At 40.2% G+C, this 21,587-nt stretch overlaps 1 protein-coding gene across 5 annotated transcripts in view; it reads left to right on the forward strand.

Moving 5' to 3' along the window:
- Positions 1 to 3,977: 3,977 nt before the first annotated feature.
- The window catches only part of Bmpr1b (bone morphogenetic protein receptor type 1B), a 304,001-nt gene continuing 286,391 nt past the window's right edge, over positions 3,978 to 21,587 (forward strand). For 3 of the 5 annotated variants that reach the window (XM_075981223.1, XM_075981229.1, XM_075981230.1), the window contains exon 1: positions 4,012 to 4,155. The gene's annotated coding sequence lies outside the window, so the exon portion shown is untranslated. Of the gene's footprint in view, positions 4,161 to 21,587 lie in introns of all 5 variants that reach the window. The other 2 variants (XM_075981227.1, XM_075981224.1) reach the window with 2 other exon arrangements.

Below are 21,587 nucleotides of genomic sequence, written 5' to 3' on the forward strand. Positions count from 1 at the left end.
AAACCTGTACTTCACAGAATTGGAAAACTTAAAGGAAATGGACAAAATTCTGGATAAATATCACTTACCAAAATTAAATCAAGAACAGATAAGCAAATTAAACAGACCAATAACTGCTGGAGAAATAGAAACAGTCATCAAAAGTATCCCAACCAAAAAAAGCCCAGGACCAGATGGTTTCAGCTCAGAATTCTACAAGATTTTCAAAGAACTAATACCAATACTCCTCAAATTGTTCCACACAATAGAAACAGAAGGAAAATAGCCAAACTCTATTTATGAGGCTACAATTACCCTGATACCCAAACCACATAGAGACATTGCTAAGAAAGAGAATTACAGAACAATTTCACTCATGAACATTGATGCAAAAATACTCAAAAAATACTGGCAGATTGAATCCAAGAACACATCGGAACCATTATCTACCATGATCAAGTTGGCTTCATTCCAGAGATGCAGGGATGGTTAAACATACAAAAATCTGTCAATGTAATCCACCATATAAACAAACTGAAAAATAAAATAACACATGATCATCTCATTAGATGCTGAAAAAGCTTTTGACAAAATACAACATCCCTTCATAATAAAGGTCTTGGAGAGAGCAGGGATACAAGGAACACACCTAAACATAATTAAGGCAATATACAGCAAGACAACAGCCAACATCAAACTAAATGGAGAGAAACTCACAGCAATCCCACTGAAATCAGGAACAAGACAAGGCTGTCCACTCTCTCCATATCTATGCAATGTAGTTCTTGAGGTCCTAACTAGAGCAATTAGACACCAAAAGGAGATCAAGGAGATACAAATCAGAAAAAAAGTCAATCTCTCACTATTTGCTGATGGTATGATAGTTTACATAAGCGACCCCAAAAATTTCACCAAGGAACTTCTACGACTCATAAACACTTTCAGTAATGTAGCAAGATATATTAACTCCCCCCAAAAAAATCAGTAGCACTCCTGTACACAGATGATAAATGGGCTGAGAAAGAAATCAGAGAAACATCACTGACCCTTCACAATAGACACAAATAGCATAAAATATTTTGGAGTAACTCTAACCAAACAAGTGGAGGACTTTTATGACAAAACTTTAAGTCTTTGAAGAAAAAAATTGAAGAAGACACGAGAAAGTGGAAAGATCTCCCATCCTCTTAACAGAATTAACATAGTAAAATGGCAATCTTACCAAAAGTAACCTACAGATTCAATGCAATGACCATCAAAATCCCATCAAAATTTTTCACAGATGCCGAAAAACTACTCAATTTCATATAGAAAACAAACAAACAAAAAAAAAACCCCAGGATAGCAAAAAAAATCCTATACAATAAAATAATTTCTGGAGGCATCACAATCCCTGACTTCAAACTCTACTACAGAGCTACAGTATTGAAAATAGCCTTGTATTGGCATAAGGACAGGGAAACCAATGGAAACAAATCGAAGACTCAGATATTAATTCACACACCGTCAAACACCTGATTTTTAACGAAAAATATCAAATAAAAAAACCATATTTAAGAAATGGTGTTGGCATAACTGGATATCAACATAGAATGAATGTAGAAGAATGAAAATAGATCCATATTTATGGCCATGCACAAAAATCAAGTCCAAATGGATCAAAGACCTCAACATGAAGCCAGCCATACTGAACCTCATAGAAGAAAAAGTGGGAAGTACACTTGAATGCATTGGCACAGGAGACCACTTCCTAAATATAATCCAGTAGTATAGACACTGAGAGAAATAATTAATAAATAGGACCTCCTGAAACTGAAAAGCTTCTGTGAAGCAAAAGACATGGTCAATGACAGCCTATGGAATGGGAAAAGATCTTCACCAACCCCACATCAGACAAAATATACAAAGAACTCAAGAAATTGGTCATCAAAAGAACAAATAATCCAATAAAAAAATGGAGTACAGACCTAAACAGAGAACTCTCAACAGAGGAATCTAAAATGGCTGAAAGACACTTAAGGAAATGTTCAACATCCTTAGTCATCAGGGAAATGCAAATCAAAACAACTCTGAGATTCCATCTTACACTTGTCAGAATGGCCAAGATCAAAAACACTGATGACAACTTACGCTGGAGAGGTTGTGGGGTAAAGGGAATTCTCCTCCATTGCTGGTGGGAGGGAGTGCAAACTGGTACAGCCCCTTTGAATATCAGTTTGACGATTTCTCAGAAAATTAGAAAACAACCTTCCTCAAAAGCCAGCAATACTACTTTTGGGTATATATCCAAAGGATGCTCAATCATGCCACAAGGACATGTGCTCAAATATGTTCATAGCAGCTTTGTTTGTTCATAGCCAGAACCTGGAAACAACCTAAATGCCCTTTGGCCGAAGAATGGATAAGGAAAATGTGGTACATTTACACAATGAAGTACTACACAGCAGAAAAAAAAAACGACATTTTGAAATTTGCAGGCAAATGGATGGAGCTAGAAAATCTCATTTTGAGGGAGGTAACCCAGACCTAGAAAGACAATTATCATATGTACTCACTCGTAAGTGATTTTTAAAAATAAAGCAAAGAAAACCAACCTACAAATCACAATCCCAGAGAACCTAGACAACAATGAGGACTCTAAAAGAGACGTACATGGATCTAATCTTCACAGAAAGTATAAAAAGACAAGATCTTCTGAGTAAATTGGGAGCATGGGGAACTTGAGAGAGGTTAGAAGGGGAGGGGCGGGGCATAGCAGGGACGGGAGCGGAGAAAAATGTAGAGCTCAATAAAAATCAATTAAAAAAAAACTTCCCATACAACTTTCTTCTTGTAGTCTGGCTTCAGAAACTACAACATAGATTCATGATGGGGCAGGCAGATTCCCCTGGTTCCCTAACTCTGTCAGGCAGATTCCACTTCCCCCTGCCCCTGTCCCCTAACATTGTCATTTCAGGAGACATGTGCCCACAATTTACCAACTCATTAATCAGCACCAGAAGCCCCACCTGCTCCTAAGAGGAACCTGTATGAAGTCAATTTGTAGTCACTCGAATTTGTTGTCTTATAGGTGACAAGATTTTTTTATTTAATGTCTGATTCAGTGGGAAAAACTTCAGAACAAAAGGGGTGAAATCAAATGGTGAGAATTAAATAGATAATAAGAAAATTGTAAGAAGCTCACTTTAGAGTGACATAACGTAATACTTAGCAACACTGCTAACGAGGACTAAAGGGGGTATTCAATATATCTGGAATAAAAAAATTACAAAATGAGGGGGGAAAGTATGGTGGAAAATGGACGTCTGAAAGGCAGGGGGAAGAAAAGATACTTGGAATCCATGAGATACCGCCCTGGGAAGCTGTTGGCAAACGGCTGATATGAAGGAGGTTAGCTATGCTCCCCAAATCTTTGGAGAAACTGAATCACCTTACTTTATATTTATTTTTCGAAGTGTTGAAACACTTACAGACTTAGCCAGAAGAGCACAAAGTAAAGATGTTAAATGCTTTCCCAAGCCAAACTGTAAAATTTCATCAAAGGCAAATGGAATTTTTTGGTTGCTTTTTATTGTTTACAGTTTCAAAATAACTCTATCAAGGAAAAAATTCATTTTCCCTGGAAGCCCAATGGTATGCTTCAGGATTTCTAAGCCCCCACCCTAGACTGCGGATCTAATACCCCCCCCCCCCCGCCCCTTTATGAGGTGTGTGACCAACGTTTCCATAACTTCTCCAAAGTGTCGCTGGCCCCGAAGAAGTTGAAGTTCACCGCACTCTGCCTTCTGGAGTCCTTCCCAGCTCGCACCGTTCAGCACAGCTTGCACGCGCTTTGTTTCTCAAAGCTGAAGGGGGCGTGTGGCCAGGCTTTTGGACCAGCCAGGGACGTTTGTCGGGCGGCAGCGCCGGGGATGCTCTGAGGAGGACGGGTCTGGAGGTGGTTGGGGCCGCTCCAGGCGCCGGGCCGCGTAATCCCTGCGCTAAGTGCTTGGCTCGCAGTCTGCAGTCACTAGTGGGAGCTGGAGAGGGAGAGTGAGAAAAATTCCAGCGGCGGCGGCGGAGCGGGAGGAGGGAAAGGAGCTGCGGCCACTGCGACTGCGGCGGCAGGGGCAGAAGTTGCCGGCGTGGTGCGCGGAGTCCCGGCACGGAGGACTCGAGCCCCGGGCGCGGCGACGGGTAAGGTGTGCTCCGGGGGTGTTGGGGGGCAGGCTGTGGGGTCCTCGGGGCAGCCCGCGCTTTGTGCGGCGATCGGGGCGGGACACGTGCTCCTCCAGGAGCGGGGCACCCGAACAGCGGGACGCGTCGGGGCCGTGAGCGCTAGGGACACCGCAGGGCGCCCAGCTCCGGAGCAGCCACCTGCCTTGCCCGCTCCCGCGACCCGCCCGGAGAGCCACCCCGATCAGGGGACATCCTCAGCCTCCAGTCCCCTTGCGTTCTTCCTAGCCAGCGGTCACTCCATCCCCTCGGTCCTCCCGGCTCTCCTTCTCCTCCAGAGTCTCTCCAACGCGGTCCCTCACTCAGCCGCTGACTTTCCTCCCTTGCCCGGGCACTCATTTCCTCCAGTCCCGAGTTGCTCCACGCTATTCCCATCGGTCCCCTGCAGGGTAAGGGCTTCTGACATTGGAGAAAGACCCTCCGGAAGTTGTGGGGAGCGGCAGGTATCTTGTTTCTTTGAGCCTCTCCAAGGAGACGGAGTGCCCTGTGTTCTGAATGGGGACCTTGTCGCTCCCTTGAGTTATTAGGGACTGCTCTTTTCTTAGTCACCTTCCACCAAGGTGAGGTCAGTGAGCAGCCACAAAGGTGCCAGTGAAACAAAACAGAGAGAGTGGAGTAACAGAAGGTTCCAGACATATCTGCAGGGAAGCTGAACCACCTGAGAGAAGGTTTCTGAATTCTGGAAAAACAAAAGGCTGCACCAGTTAGGAGGGAGTTCAGCTGAGGAGCATTTGAAAATAATTTGAAAAAGCACTTGGTGTGGAAACTTCTTGCTGTCTTGAGACCAGGTCTTTAGTTTTCTTATGCACGTTTTCGGGAGCTTGGTCACAACTTCTCTAATTCTTGTTTTGAGGAAGTTAAGGGAAATATTGTATGTCAACAGAGACATTTATATTAAAAAAATAATTTCATCTTTGTACTTTTATACCTCTTTACACTCTGCTGATCAAGGAGAATTATGTCCAACTGCAAAGAAAATAGGAAAGGACTTGTCAGCAATTTAAAAAAATATGAGACATTCCAGGGATCAATAATTTCTTTGGAGACTTCTCATTACAAGGATGTTGTCGAGGATATTACATGTTAGTGAAATATGCGAGTTGTGACACACTTGGATCATTGTGCGACACCAAAAAAAAAAAAAGCCTGTGTTGCAAGCAAATCATAGCAGTGATGCTTTTTATGGAAAAGTTAGCTTGGAGCTAATTGCTCCCATTCTCAGTTTTCTTTAGTCCTGCATAGTGTACCTTTGTTTTTAACATAAATATGGCCCAGGGCTACAGAACTGGGTACAGTGTGTTATTTGTCCAATCTGAATTACCGTTTAGAAAACCACCTTTTCCTTTTGGTCACAGGAGGCAAGTTGATATGATCTCATTACACGTGTGTGAGGGGCCGCTGGTGAAGTTTAGTAGCACGGAGTTGCGAACTGAAATCAAAATGTTGGTGTTTGGCGAGTTAAAAATCTTGATTTATGTCATGCTCGTGAGTCATCACTGTTTATAGCGCCTTTGCCACCTTGTTCTCCAGGTGCGGCCAGTGTGTAGTCATGCCGGGTTGTCAGAAGCCCCGTTAGATTATGATTGTCCCCGAGTAACGCTTTACCTCCATTTGAGCAGCTCATGGCCTGCTCAAAACTTCTCTCAAACGTTCCAGCTGTTGAACATTATTTATTAAAAGGAATTAACTTTTAGATTTCCCCATAAACTCTGAACACTATGAGACAACCTGCTGAAGTATTTTCATTATAGCAAATGTTGGTTTTGTTATTTGCTTGAAAGCAGGGGCAGTTTGATATCATACTTATCGCTTGGTAGGCACAGGACGTCCCACCATGCTCTTCCTAAGCACTGGATTAATATTTACCTTCCGAATTTTGTGTTACCCACTCAAACTCAGCAAGAGCTTTCCTGCTTTTCTTCTTTCTCAGGTTTCTTGCTGCATCTCTCCTAATGGCCACTTCTCTGCTGTAACTGCTTGCTTAGCTTTCCCTTGCGATGCCATTATTTCATTGTGGGATTTTCGGGATTTTAGATGAGTAGGTTAGGGTAGAACAGCAGATCATCGATTTATGAAAAAGTGGTTTTGGAGAATCTCATCATCATATATTAGTATTAAAGAGGAAGACGATGAGACCCGGGGATCTTGACAAGCAGTTAGTGAACCTTATTGTCTGGGGAGGGGACTCTATGTAGTGTTGGAGCTATGCCATAGTCATTTTCATCAAACTCACCTTGATTCCTTGCGCAGACAGGTTTGTCGTCTGAAATTGTAAGGGTTTCTTTTCATGGCAACTTATTAAAGTCATAAGTGAAAGTTAACAAGTTGTAATAATTGAGGATCATTTGTGCTGTAGAACATTGGCTTCTCAGTTGATTTTATGTGCTATGCATTGTTCTGCATGCTGCTAACAGGGCCATATTGGGCAGGAGAGTTATTGTTTTTTTTTCCCTGTAAAGAATATTTAAACTTGCAGGATGTGCGTTTTATTATCCCTCCCATGGTTACATTTTTTCTTCTGTATATGCGGATAGGGTGAAGTGGGAGAATAAAGGGTTGGTTCATTTTAGTGACCACTTTTGAGGTTTGTTTTTTCAACCAGAGGCCATCAATTTGACTCCCATAAAATTCATCTGTTTCACATATAACTTACTTGGGAAATTATGGTTGATAAACAGGTATCCCAGCTGGGGGTGGTGGTGCATGCCTATACTCCTAGCACTCAGGAAGCAGAGGCAGGAGGATTTGAGACCACCCTGATCTACATAATGAATTTCAGGCTACCCAGGGTTACACAGCCAGATCCTGTCTCAACAACAACAAACCCAAACAACCCTCCAAATAATTGGAACGAAGTATACGGAAACTCAGGAGTGGATAAAGGGCTATTTATGATGTTACTTTGAGGATTTTTCTATTCATCTATAGTGAGATGAAAAGTATTATGTATAATTTGCACAAGGCAGATTGTTATTTACATTTTATAGTATCTTTCTACTTATATGCTCATATCTTTTTTCATATATATATACATGTATATATATGTATATATACATATGTGTATATGTGGGGGGTACCAATGTCTTGATTGCCTTTGTTTTCACATAGATATCTATGTGCCTGCTCTGGATGTCTCACCATTACACTGCGGACACATTGTAGGTGTAAGATAAACACAGTCCTTGTCACTGAACTTGTACTCTAGAGATGGAAGAGAGTGGATTACATATGTACAACTCATTTCCAGTAATGAAAGCTGCCTTGAGGAAAGTCAAGAACATGTGACAACAATGTGGGGTGGGGAAGGCAACCTAGAATCAGGGGGTCCAAGTGCATTTCTGGTCACAAGAAAGCCAACCCTGAGGATTCCGGAGAAACATGTGCTCACACCCTGGTCAGAATGATAGGAAACAAAGGGCTTGAGTTCAGAGGGCGGTTGTTAAAAAGCTGGGAAAATAGGACCTAACATATCTGTCTAGTGTGAAGAAGAGCGTCTGCAGTGAGGCTATCTTGTGATATAGCCGAGAGTCTGGCAAAGGATGGACCCAGGAGCCATTGATCCAGCACTCTTGTCACTGAATAGGAGGATCATTGGGCTAATTCATCATTGCTCATTCATTTTTCTTTTAGTGTTGGGGAAGGAACCTATTACCTTAAGCACATTAGGCAGTGCCAAGTACTAAGCACCACCCCCCAGCCAGACATGACTTTCAAAGGTCAGACTTCAGTTCCTTCTCACAATCTCCAGACATAACCACCTTATCTTCCCCCAGATGACTCTTGGTTGCACGTTTGGTGTTTGGGGAACCACGGTGCACCCTGGGAAGTATGATGTGTTCTCAGAGCTATGGATGATGCCAGGACAGTTACCAGGCCATGCTCTTCTGGGAAGGGGTACAGGGGAAGAAATCTTTGCATGTTCACTTCATTTGTGGTAAGGTTGGCTGCAGAGGAAGGAAAGCAAGGCAGAAGTCCCTCAGTTGGATCTGAGAGGCATTGCTTTCTGGCAACTTTGAAAATATGGGATGCTTTCTGTAAGATTGCTTGAGCTGTGAGATTTGGACTTCAGCCACCATTGAATCTCAGCCCTTTGCAGAGCTCTGATACTAAGTAGGCAGGCAGTGACAGTTGAAATAAGGCTGGGGATTTAATTCATCTGATTTTCCTTTCCCTCTTTTTTAAACAGTAAATAAAGGGCTGTATGGTGCTGCAGCTTTAGGAGATACAAAGTAATGTTGGGATTGTTTTCCCTGTGATGACTCCATTTGCTTGTTGGCTAAAGGAAAAGAAAGATACAATTCAATATATGTATGCCTGTAACATTTCTTGCTTGGCTATATTGAGATAAACATTTTGGTCATTTTTATAACAGTTAGATAGATAGGGATTTGAATAAGTACAGAAACATCTGTCACTAGTTAATTTGATGATTAATGACTCTAGAGTGACTTCAAGGAAGCTAGTAATGATCATGGCTTTGTCTAAATTAATCTCTGAGTAGGAATCGGTGTGTTTTATCTAACTAATACACTTTACAACTGCCTATAAAAGGCACTAAATTGTCGGCTCTTTGGAAGAAGCTGCCCTTCTGCCATTGCCCAACACACTTTAGCCATAGTACCCTGAAGCTATTTCTCTCATTATAGAATGCAGTAGAGGACTCAATGGCAATTTCAATGGGGTTTTACCTCGTTCTTTTGTGTACGAGCCTCCTCCTCCATTTGGCCATCTGTCCGTTCTGTACCTGTCTGGTCTCTTTTCTGTCTTCCCCAGCTTTGCCGAATTCTGTGTATTTTCCCACTGGCTTCTATGTTATGTGTCCCCTCTGCCTGTCCAGGGTCACTCAACCATTCTGCTTTATGTTCTTGGCTCAATAAGATAACCTGGCTGAGGCACTCTGATTTTAGGTGACTCAGGTTGTGGGAAGTTCAGCTAGAGAACACAGGACTGGGAAGGGTGGAAAGTGAAATCATGTGTTCTCTTGGTTCCTTCTCTGCTCCATTATTTTGGGCTGCCTTACTGAAGTTCTCCTTGGGCTTCAGATTCTGGTCTCCTTGAGCATCTTGCTTTGCTCTGTTGTCCTTGGGTTCTGTCAATCTGTGCTTATTAGGTTGTAGTTTACAAACATATCCTCCTCAGTTTATTAGAAGCTGTATGAAGGAAGGTTGCGTTTTCTGTTCACTTGGGTTCTGCTGCCTCTTTCTCTAGGAATCTTCTTGGATTGAGGAGAGCAGTTGGCCTCCCTTACCACCTGGTGGGCAGCTGCTTTGTCGGGTTATCCTTGCCACACTGGCTCATGAGCTTGTTAAAGACAACCGTTGACAGAGGTTTCTGTTCCGCCAGGTCCTGCAGTCGTTCAGTCCCAAAGAAATATATACAGATGTCCACATTAATTATAAACTGGTTGGCCTATTAGCTCAGGCTTCTTATTTACTGATTCTTACATCTTACATTATTAGCCCATTATTCTTCTCTGTGTTAGTCACGTGCCTTGGTACCTTTCATCAGCAAGGCATTCTCATCTTGTTTCCTTTCTGTCTGGGTGATGACTGCAGACTGAGCTTTCCTCTTCCAGGAATTCTCCTCTTCTGGTTGCCCTGCCTCTACTTTCTGCCTGGTTCCTGGCCAATCAGCATTTTATTAAAAAAATACAAGTGACAGGATAAAAGACCATTGTCCCACAGCAGATAACTGTCAATCTTTTTACTGGTTTCAACTTTTTACTTAATAGTCCATGTTCCTTTTATGCATGTATGTTGCTTCTTCTCATTTTTTCATTCAGGAATACAGTGCATATTTATAGAGTCATCGCTTAGGGCCAGATGATACTCGGTTAGGCAGTGTGGATACACAAAAGGTAACCTTTGACTCTTGTTCAAATGTACATTGGGGAGGGGGCTGGTGATAAACAACTAGTACAAGGTTTATAAGTTTGGTTTCCTCGTAGGGTGAATGAAACAATGCTACAATGGATGAGAGAAGCGGGGTGGGTGGTGTGGTTTGTGTGAGCACAGAAGGAAACCTAAAGCAGCAGCGTCTATGAGGCAGACTTGATGTAAGCAGATGGTAGACGCTTTTCCTAATGGCACATATGATAAGTCTTCTCTGCTGGAAAGTCAGAAGTTACAGATTAGCTTTCTGTGGTGGCTTGCAGTTTTAATCTTGACACTGAGGAAGCAGAGGAAGGCAAATACCTGAGTTCTGGGGCCAGCCATGGCTGTATTGTGAGACCCTGTCTTAAAGAAAGGGAGGACAAAAAAGAAAAAGAAAGAAAAGGGAAGAAAGAAAAATAAATTTTTTTATATTAATACCTAAAATTAAAAGTTTTATTTATGTATATGTTTCCCTTAAGTTTTTTCTAATTCATTGTGCATCTTTAAACAAAGACTATGTAATCATTTTGTTGATTGTATTTCTCTCCTCCTTTTCCTTTTCTTCTGTTTTTTGTTTGTTTTGTTTTGTTTTTGTTTTTCAAGACAAGGTTTCTTTGTGTAGCCCTGGCTGTCCTGGAACTTACTTTACAGATCAGGCTGGTCTCGAACTCAGAGATCCTCCTGCCTCTGCTTTCCCAGTGCTGGGATTAAAGGTGTGTTCCACCATGCCAGACCATGTGTTTTTGCTTGTGTTTTTACATTAAGTGTACGTTGGCAACACCATTCTATATTGATATAGGTGTTCTGAAACATACTTAATATATAATCTGAAAATTAAGTCACAATATTGTTCATTTACCTGGTGTTTTTTTTTAATGAGGATTTTTTTGAAAATCTTAATATGTATGGAAAAGAAAAGTAGGTAATGATGCCCCCACATAGAAACTTCTGGACTAGCTGAACATAGCGGACAATGAGGAATACTGAGAACTCAAGAACAATCGCAGTGGATTTTTGATCCTACTGCACGTACTGGCTTTGGGGGAGCCTAGGCAGTTTGGATGCTCACCTTACTAGACCTGGATAGAGGTGGGCGGTCCTTGGGCTTCCCACAGGTCAGGAAACCCTGATTGCTCTTGGAGCAGATAAGGGAGGGGGACTTGATAGGGGGAGGGGGAGGGAAATGGGAGATGGTGGCAGGGAGGAGGCAGAAATCCTTAATAAATAAATAAAAAAAAAAGAAACTTCTGGAAATGCAGAGATTCTTGCATGTGAGAATGCAGGAATTAATTATATAGATCATATAGATCTTTTATTTTATCAAAATTCCTTTGAATCATGTCTTTTGCTGTGCAGAAAGAGCCACTTTTAACATTTTGGGCCTTTACAGAATTGGGAGTCTAATGGACTTTTGTTTCTTCCCCATCTTTTCTCACTTGGATCTGTTTATACATTTCCATCTCAAGACGAGGGCTTTCTGGACTCAATGTGCCTGGGAATCTACATTTCAAAAGAGGTTTTTTCCTTCCCTCCCTTCCTTCCTTCCTTCCTTCCTTCCTTCCTTCCTTCCTTCCTTCCTTCCTTCCCCAGTTCTGAAATCAGAGACAATATGGATTAGGACGGTGTATCTAGAGTAAGTTTCTCCCTCATTTTAAGGGTTCTCGGAAACTGGAACCACCCCGTGAGGAGTTGGCTGCTCTGTTTAAAGGACCTGGCATAGGTGACCTCAGGTTGCTTCATCTTTTTGTGAGTCATTTCCCTGTTGAAGCCAAAAGCCAGATGGACTAGAAAGAACCCATGGCCAGACTGCTACAAAGGCATTGCTTACTCATCCCGAGTGTCTGCTAGTCAATCTATATAATGAGATTAGCGAAGACAAGTTAGTAGGGAACCTCATATTATTCCAAAATAAATGTAGCTGCTTCCTTGTGTGTGTGTGTGTGTGTGTGTGTGTGTATGTGTGCTTGTAAGCATGTGGATGTTCACGTATGTATGTGCACAAATGTGGAGGTTAGAGGTTGACATCAAATATTTTCCTTAATTGCTCTCCACATTATTAGTATTATTGTTATTACTGCTATGAGACATGGTATTTTACATAACTTGGGAGCTGGCCTGTTTGACTAGACTGGCTGGCCAGCAAGCCCCACGGTTCCTCTTGTCTCTGCCAGCACTGAAATTACAGGCATGAGCTGCCACACCCAACAATTTTTTTTTTTCCTTTTTACATGGGTTTCTGAGGATCAGGCTCAGGACCTCTACTTGCATTTAATTTTTAGATGATAAATCTGTTCTCTTTGCTACATATTTGAGGGAGAATTCTAGTAACATAAACCTTTGAGCTTATCCTATAATCTTAGGAAATAATACAGGATTTATAAATAATACTGAATTTACTTATATGGCAGTTCATAATAAAAGCCCTCCATATATGAAACAATATGGTTTATACTTCGCACAGCTAACAAATGATGGATGTTGTAACAGCTGAAACATACCTGCTAACTAAACCGTTTTCGGTTGCAGGTCCTCAGTCAACATCTTCGAACCTTCATTTCTCTCAATTATATCAGTCACTCCTTTAAATACTTATCTTTAACATCTGTACCACATAAAAATATTTGAACTCTCTCTGCAGAGAAAAAGCATGCTACATTGTTTAATTGAATTAAATTAGCTTTTCAGGGACATTTACCTAGGAGTTGTTTCTGGAATCAATTTGGAAAATGATCTTTATTCTGTAGCATTTAAGTTTGATTATGTTTTTCTTAGTAATTCTCCATGGACCTGATTCACTCTTTGACTCAGCCATCAAACCCTAGAGATTTTTGTAGGCAAATTAGGCATTTCCTACATCACGATTATGCATATTTATGAAATAATATGCACGTCCTCCTTAAATGTAGAGGTTTAAGGCATTCTTAATTCTAAAACAGACTGAATTTTATCATTTGAGCACCCTGTGCAAGATGTTAGAGCTCAGAGGACCATATATCCAACTTAACTTTCCTCAAACCTGCATTACATATGTAAATTCTGGAGAAAAGCAAGGGATTTTTATTTATAAAAAAAAGGCAGCTAATCTAAAACTTCCTGTAGATATATTGCCTTAAGACAATGCATGTTTCAGGGTTATCAAATATTGGGTGTGCTATATTTTTTTACATTCTCTTTTAATTACTATTTTATAAAACCATGAAAAGAAAATTGAAAATTGATTTTAAACCCCAGATTTCCATTTTCTGTTCTTGTCAAGGTTCTTCTCGGTGATAGGATATGTTTTGTCTGCCTGGTATAAAGACTGTAGCAATGTCTTCTTGTGACTACTTCAGATTTAGCAGCTTAAGAGTAAAATTAACCTTTAAAAACAAAGTATCAGTTTTATGTGCCACAGTTGGAATTTTAGAACGACAGTCTTTTTCCTAAGTCCTAGAATATATGAGCCGTACTTTTTTTTTTCCTGTGCACAGCCCTCAGTTTGACTCTTTTCTTCCTTTTCCCCTTGTGTTTGTCTTGCTTTTGTGCTTAAGAGCACAATTTTCCATCAAAACCTTTTCTCCTAGTCATAGAAATCAAAACACTAACTTTTACTCAGAATACTTGGATATTTTTGCCTTGCTACACCACTCTTTAACTGATCAGTGTTTTGATATTTAGTAGGCATATTCTTAATACCATAATGATATGAACTAATAATGAATGATATATTTCCTTTTTTATTAAATCACTTGATTATGAATTTTACTCAGAATTTTCAAATGAAATATCTGTATTTTAAACATTCACAGAAACTTGTTCTCAGGTCAGGGGCTAGCAATGACAAATGCATTCATTGTATTTTGTAAAGAACTAAATATACTCTTTTCTCTTGCATAAGCTTGTTGGTATATAAATATCTACATAAATTTTGTCATACAAATTTCATTAAATCTTCTCAATCTCCCATTTTATTTGAAATTTCAAGCATTTAAACTTGTGATATGAAAGCTATGATTACGCATTCTTACACATTTTCTTTAAACTTACTAGCATTTACCCTGGCTTAGCATTAGTCTATAAATTTCTTTTTTGGCTCACTTCTTCAAAACCTGGAAGGTATAATGCAGTTTAACAATAATATTTTATATCTTCTGTTTGTGAATAATGCCTTCATCACAAATTGAATTAAATATTTATGCATTATGAATGAACTTGCTGTCGTGTATTGTAAATCAAAGAGTGTGAAAGAGGATTGAGTCTTGCTTTGAACAGAAGATATGTTTAAATTTTCAGATTATAGATTACCAAAAAATTGCACAGAAAATAGACTATATGGAAGGCAAAATGAGACTGTTGAGAACACCGCTGAAGTGTAAAATTGATTTAGTTCATTATTCCATCTTTAGGTGATGCTGTTAGAGGATATGTTAAAGATGGCTAGGATTGGTGTTTTGCAAAAATCAATCTTTGTGCAGGTGTGTGTGTGTGTGTGTGTGTGTGTGTCGTGAGCGTTGTGGTGTAATATGATGCACATATGCAAGTCAATAGACAACCTTGAATGTCTTAACCTTCCACCTCATTTGAGACAGGATCTTTTGTTCACAGCTGTGTATGGGAGGCTAGCTGGCTCTCGAGATTCTATGGATTCTCCCATCTTGACCATAGGTGTTCTGGGATTATAGATTTGTGTTACCTCATCAGGGTTTTTGTGGACTCTGGCATCCAAACACAGAGCCTTATGTATGTGGTAAACACTGCCCACTGAGTCATCTCCCCGGTTCAGTTTCAACTTTATCTGAAATAGGGTTTTATGTAACCCAGGTGGCCTTGAACTCCAGATCCTCTTTTATTCATTTTCCTGTTCTGTAGTTATAGGTGTGTTCTCCTATGCCCGGCTTTCATAGTCACAGTTGTGAGCCACCATGCTCAGCTTCCATGATTTCACTTTTGAAAATTAATATTGTCTACAAACGTCTTAGTTTCCCTCAACCTAAAAGACTGTGGTCTAGTGTTAGAGAAACCAAGTGTGTGCTCTTGGAAGTGGTTGGAACTGTTCACCTTATCTCATTTCCTAGATTTGCATTTTAGTCTTCAATCAAAATAGACAGTCTGGTAAGTCTTCTGAAGGGGGCAATGATTCCTTAGCTTTCACTTTGCCTTGTTCTGACATTGATCATCCTACCCTTTGTGTCTTCACATCTACTGTGTTTCCTTGTGGCCTCTACCTCTATAGACGTAAAGATCTTTCTTGTTTTATTTCTCATGGCTCTCCTTTGGTCTAGTGAATTATTTCATTCATCTGCTTTGTTTTTTCTGTTTCTGGATACATTTTTTTTTTCATTCGGCTAAGTTTGGAGTAGGAGGTTGTGCTAGAATAGAGCTGCATTGAGCATTGCTAGCTGACCAAATTTCCATCTTGCTAACTTCTTGGTGTGACTTGGTGTGCAGGAGAGGAAATCCAGAGTGTCCCGCATGCTAGTCAAATGTTCTACCATAATGCTATGACTTGGACTGGAACTCTGTCTTTATGTAAGAGGGGAACCATGTTTGTGCTGTGAAGCGATATCCATGTGCTTAGGGGGATATGAGAACATAGTACTGCAGCATCTCAGAAGTTACTTTTAGGTTGCTCTTTTATGACAACCAAGCTTTATTATCCTGGAAAGTACAACCACAGTATAGTGTAGTGTTCCAGCTTGAGCCTGGAAAGTACAATCACACTATACTGCTCCAGTTTGTCCCAAGGAAGTACAGTCACACTATAGCATTCCAGTTTGTGCCAAGAAAGCACAACCACACTATAGCGGTCCAGTTTGAGCCTGGAAAGTACAATCACATTGTAGTGTTCCAGTTTGAGTCTTGGCATCTTCCCCTAGTATTCTTGAAAGATTTGGAAATCTTATTGGTTGTCCCACTGACTTGGCACTTCACCTGCTGGAAAACCTTAGTGTTTTTTTGCAGAGCTGGAAAATTTAATCTATATTTCCTCTTGTACATCATTTGCTAAGATCTTTACTTAAGACCACTTCCAGCCCCTTCCCTGCTTGCAGTTCTCATGTCCAAGTAATACATTCTTTCAGTCTTTCTTCTCCAGTGGATGTTCATTTAATACTTGATGACTAAGTTCTTTTTAATAACTTTTGTGGTAGAACTTTGGGATTTTAAAAATATATTGAGTGGATTATATCGATTCATTTTTCCATTTTTGCACTACATGATTTTTAATTTGCTAGAAATGATTTCTCCATAACAGAATCAAAGCCAGTCTTCCCCCATGATGTTGACCACATTATTCAGTGGCCTTATGCATTAGCATATACGATCTCACAGGCTTGCCATATTAACGAGGAGGTAATTCTAACTTGGAGTAGCAAAACCTGAAGAACTTTGGTTGAGAGAGGTGAAATTCAACACTAGATGGTCAAAATGAAGTTGTACATGGGTAGGAAAAAAGAATATCACCATAGTCATTGTGCCCATCCCGTTGAAGATGGGGTTGCTAGCTTCTCAGTTAACCGAAGAACTGATTTCTGCAGTTTCTTTCAGCAGGTGGCGGCTCTGGATTCTTAAGTCAGTCTCTGCTGCTAAAGTCATACTCACATGGAGCCCACATGTTGCTTAGTTTGATGACACAATGATTACTGGCACTTGGGGGCTTGGAAGCTTAATCTAAAAAGGCCCGGGAGGTGAATTAGAGATTTTGTTTCACAGTGCACCAAGTGGTAACTGCATGTGGAAGGTGCTGATACAGTACAATGGCAGGTGAGTATTTAAAGAATGTTTAAGAAGGGTTTGGGTTAGTAATTGCATTCTGAGAACAATGATGGAGGCGAGAATACTGTGCTGTTGATGAGGCTCAGTAGTAGAGTTCCCACCTAGTTTGTGGGAAGCCCAGGGTTTGATCCCGAATACCACAAATAGTAAAGGAAAATGCTCGAAATGTTTGAAGGAACATTGAAATTGATTGGTGCAACCCCTTTTCCTTTTGTGACATTTCTCGGTGCCATCAGTAGCTGCTCTCTAGAGTAAAGGCATCACTTCTTTTTTTTATGCTTTTTTCTTTTTTTTTATTTATTAAAGATTTCTGCCTCCTCCTCGCCACCGCCTCCCATTTCCCTCCTCCTCCCCTAATCAAGTCCCCCTCCCTCGTCAGCCCAAAGAGCAATCAGGGTTCCCTGCCCTGTGGGAAGTCCAAGGACCACCCACCTTTATCCAGGTCTAGTGGGGTGAGCATCCAAACTGCCTAGGCTCCCCCAAAGCCAGTATGTGCAGTAGGATCAAAACCCACTGCCATTGTTCTTGAGTTCTCAGTAGTCCTCATTGACCGGCAGCGAAAGGCATCACTTCTTTATGACAACTCACTCCTATTGCATCCATGTGGTGTGTGAATGCTGTATTTTTGTGGAGGGAGGTAGGCAGTCAGTGTGGATTCAGCATAATAACGTTTAAGTTTGGAAACCTGACAGTTCAGGTAACTTGTTTATAAAAGGGCATTGCAGAAAGGGACAAAATCATTAAAAAATTGGCCAGTTTATATGAAATGCCATTTTAAACTTAAATTTGGAGGAGATACTTTACATATACCCAATTTCTTGCCTTGAAAAGGAGCTCACATTGAATTTTGAGAAATAGAAAACATGCATTAAAAATGTAACAAGACCTATAAAAACAGTTTTTCACCCCAAACCTTATAAACACATTTTCTCTCTTTGCAGATAATGGTGAGTTTTCCTTTGTGATCTGCTCCCAGAATACGTCAAGGGCATGGGATTAAACAAGACCACATGCTTAGCTGATTGATCACTGCCTGAACTATTATCTGCCCTTCTCCTTTTCTTCATAGCTATCTTCACAGGATTTTTCCAGAAAGAAACCTCCTCTTTGATTTAAACACAACACTGTTATTTTATTGGCATATTGACTATGGCAGTGGAATCCACGTTTTAAAAATCTTTAGATTCCAAAATAATCAGATTAAATGTGTTGTTTTGCTATATGAAAAAAAAGGTTAAAATAAATTCCAGGTTTAAAATAAAATGGTGATTTTGCTTTATTATGCATAGTATTTGAAATATTAAAGGATATCTGTCAAATCAGAACATTTTTCTAGTTAAATAATCACCATTTGACTTTACAAAGAGGTATAGATACTGTAAAAATGTATGAAGTTGCGATGTAATTTCCAACAGATAGGGACCTTCCTTGCTGACTCCTTAGATTCCAAAATACAATTTTTCCATTATGGAAAATCACTTTATGTTGAGCATAAATAATCTGATATTTGCTTTGCTAATGATCCAGCTTATGCTAAAATCACGTTACTGGATTTAACGATGTAACCTCTGCTCTGCGACCTTGTGGATTCTGGAGGCTTGTAATGCTTGTCAAGGGCATTTCCTTTTATTTATTTTAATTTTACCTGCCATTTAAAGCCTTGAGTGACCCTTCATAATTTTATTATGAAACCATAAAATAAGGAAGGACTAGTTGATTATTTTTTACTTTAACTTTTGTAATCTCATATAATTTCAAGTCTTCTTTGTCTTCTCATTTTTCAGGTCAAATAATGAGCTTTTTCAATTTCTCCTCACAGTAACAGATGAGGGAGCATCATATGTTTCTATATTTATTGTTCTTATTTTAGCTTTTCACTTCTGCTCTCTCTTTCAGGGAGGGAGCCAAGGATCATGTTGAAAGGGAACTTGACTGGGAGTCAGGCAAAGCAGGGATTGGCTCTGGGCTCTCAGGTTGATGGATTAAGATGAGATTTGGCCACCTCCGTGGGTCTGAAATGCTCTTGTTCTATCACTTTGACTAAATATTATGGATCGGCAGTTTCCTTGGTGCAAGCCGCTATTAAACGCTTTAGCTTGTCTTTGTCTTTCTGGAGTGTTTTGAAATTTCAGAGACCAAAGTGAGCGAGTGTTTATTGTCTAAATCCTTCTATCAGAGTTACGATTTTACACTTATTGTATGAGCAAACTTAGCATTCTGTCATTTCCTGTTATGTTCTTAAGAGCATTTTACTTTAGGGTAGCAAATGATTTTGGTCAGGGGATGATAATTTTGCCATAATTATTTCTATGGAGTTATTTTTTAAAAGAATTTTAAAGCAATTTTTCAGATTTGTTTAGGTCCAAATTTATCTTTGTGTTTGGGTTAAAATATATAACATTATAATGGCTAATTTGCAAGGCAAAATACAAATAACTTGCTAGGATTTCAATAAATTAATTCCTTTGATCATTATTTTAATCACTAACATGGAATTCCCCCACAGCCTTCTTGATTAATTTTAGTTTTATGGCTTTTAATAATGTTTTCTCTTTCAAAACTCTTTTTAAAGAATTATGAATGTTTAACTAGATTTGAATGTTGTATAGCTAAATTATTTTCTTTTTTTTTTTAAAAAAAGTAGCACCCATTGTATTATTTTCCTAAAATTCTAACTATTTGTATTGTTCTGGGATTGATAAATAGACTTCTTTAACTGTCCAGGACACTTGATACATTGTTGTATTCAAGTTGATCAGCAATTTCCTTTTAAGAGACTATATTTTTATTTAGCAAACTCTACTATTTTATATGGGTTACATTTCAGTGGTGTTTCCTATATTCACCATATTAAATTTTTAATCCCAGCATGCCTCTATGCTTTTATAGAATGTCAACTTGTGCTAACAGGAAAATTACACTTATCAGTCTAACTGAAATGTAATTGAGGAGACAAATTACCAAAGTCCCTCACAGTTCATCATGTTGCATTTGCTGTTAATACGGAAAAGGGATGCTCCACCCAAGCCTATGGACTTACTTGTTTTGCATTTTTTTGTCTGAATAAGATAAGGGAGAAATTGGAGTTCTGAAGAAATGGTAAGAATATCCCCCCTCCCCCCGCCCCATGGCAAATGGATTAAGGTTCATGATACTGAAACCCTTGGATCAGAAATGAGGAAGAATGTGAAATGAGTAAGCTAATTCCCTCTGTATATTCACTCATTTCTTAGAAGATGGATTACAAATGAACAAAATCATCGCCATATGTATGCCCCTTATGTATAGTTTTATTCATGAGTTTCCATATTGCTACTGTTCTTGCCTGGCTCATGATTCACTGTAGAAATATCAGCGTTACACTCTTGGTAGAATGGCGGATGTCACAGAGACATTCTCTTTCAAGCATGCCCGTTACTGTCCACATCCACCCCTCTCTCAGTCCTGTCTCCTTGCTTACTCTCACGTAGTCATCGTCTTTCCCTCAACTTGTCCTTTTATGTTGTCATGCCTTCTAGGTTCCCTATATGTGAGAAGATGTGATGTTTATCTGTGGGCCTGGCTTATTTCACCTAATAGGATTACTTCCAGTTCCATCCGTTTTCCTACAAATGATATAATTTCATTCTTTATGGCTGAGACTGAGCTGTATGTGTATGTATATACATAGCATGTTCACCTCATCGTAACCCACTCTTAGAAAACACTACATTGATCACACCACAATCGACTCAGCATCTCCCTTTTTGTTTGTTGTAGCTTTGCCTCTTTGATTTTTATTACTTTGAGTGATACTAACTTGTATTTTCTAATTTTTGGAATTGATAATGTATTTCTAGTCTTACAGTTTTGGAGGTGGATCTCTGGGTTGGTAGACAGGCTCTTCTACTCTGTGCTCTGTCCTATAAAATAGGAATAAGAAAATCACTTCAGACAAAGTCTCAGCGCGGAGAGAGCAAAGCAGACATAGTCCCACCTCTAACCAAGAAACTATTTGTAATTGATTCCTGCAGGGAGAGAGAACATCAGTTTTCTCCAGTGGAGCAACACAGGGTGTATCCATCACACTGCAGGGCAGTCCACACGTGCAGGAGTAGCTGGCCAGCAGCATTGGGTATAACAGTCACACTGCAGGGCAGTCCACACGTGCAGGAGTAGCTGGCCAGCAGCATTGGGTATAACAGTCACACTGCAGGGCAGTCCACACGTGCAGGAGTAGCTGGCCAGCAGCATTGGGTATAACAGTCACACTGCAGGGCAGTCCACACGTGCAGGAGTAGCTGGCCAGCAGCATTGGGTATAACAGTCACACTGCAGGGCAGTCCACACTTGCAGGAGTAGCTGGCCAGCAGCATTGGGTATAACAGTCACACTGCAGGGCAGTCCACACGTGCAGGAGTAGCTGGCCAGCAGCATTGGGTATAACAGTCACACTGCAGGGCAGTCCACACGTGCAGGAGTAGCTGGCCAGCAGCATTGGGTATAACAGTCACACTGCAGGGCAGTCCACACTTGCAGGAGTAGCTGGCCAGCAGCATTGGGTATAACAGTCACACTGCAGGGCAGTCCACACGTGCAGGAGTAGTTGGCCAGCAGCATTGGGTATAACAGTCACACTGCAGGGCAGTCCACACATGCAGGAGTAGCTGGCCAATAAAAAACAGGCTTCCTAGGTTTTTTTTTTGTTGTTATTTGTTTGTTTGTTTTTATTTTCTGTTTTGTTTGTTGTTGGGGAGGTTGGAGGGAGGGAGAGAATATGAAGTTGGG

The sequence above is a fragment of the Microtus pennsylvanicus genome, chromosome 7 (assembly GCF_037038515.1).
Source record: "Microtus pennsylvanicus isolate mMicPen1 chromosome 7, mMicPen1.hap1, whole genome shotgun sequence".
In the NCBI taxonomy this organism is placed as follows: domain Eukaryota; kingdom Metazoa; phylum Chordata; class Mammalia; order Rodentia; family Cricetidae; genus Microtus; species Microtus pennsylvanicus.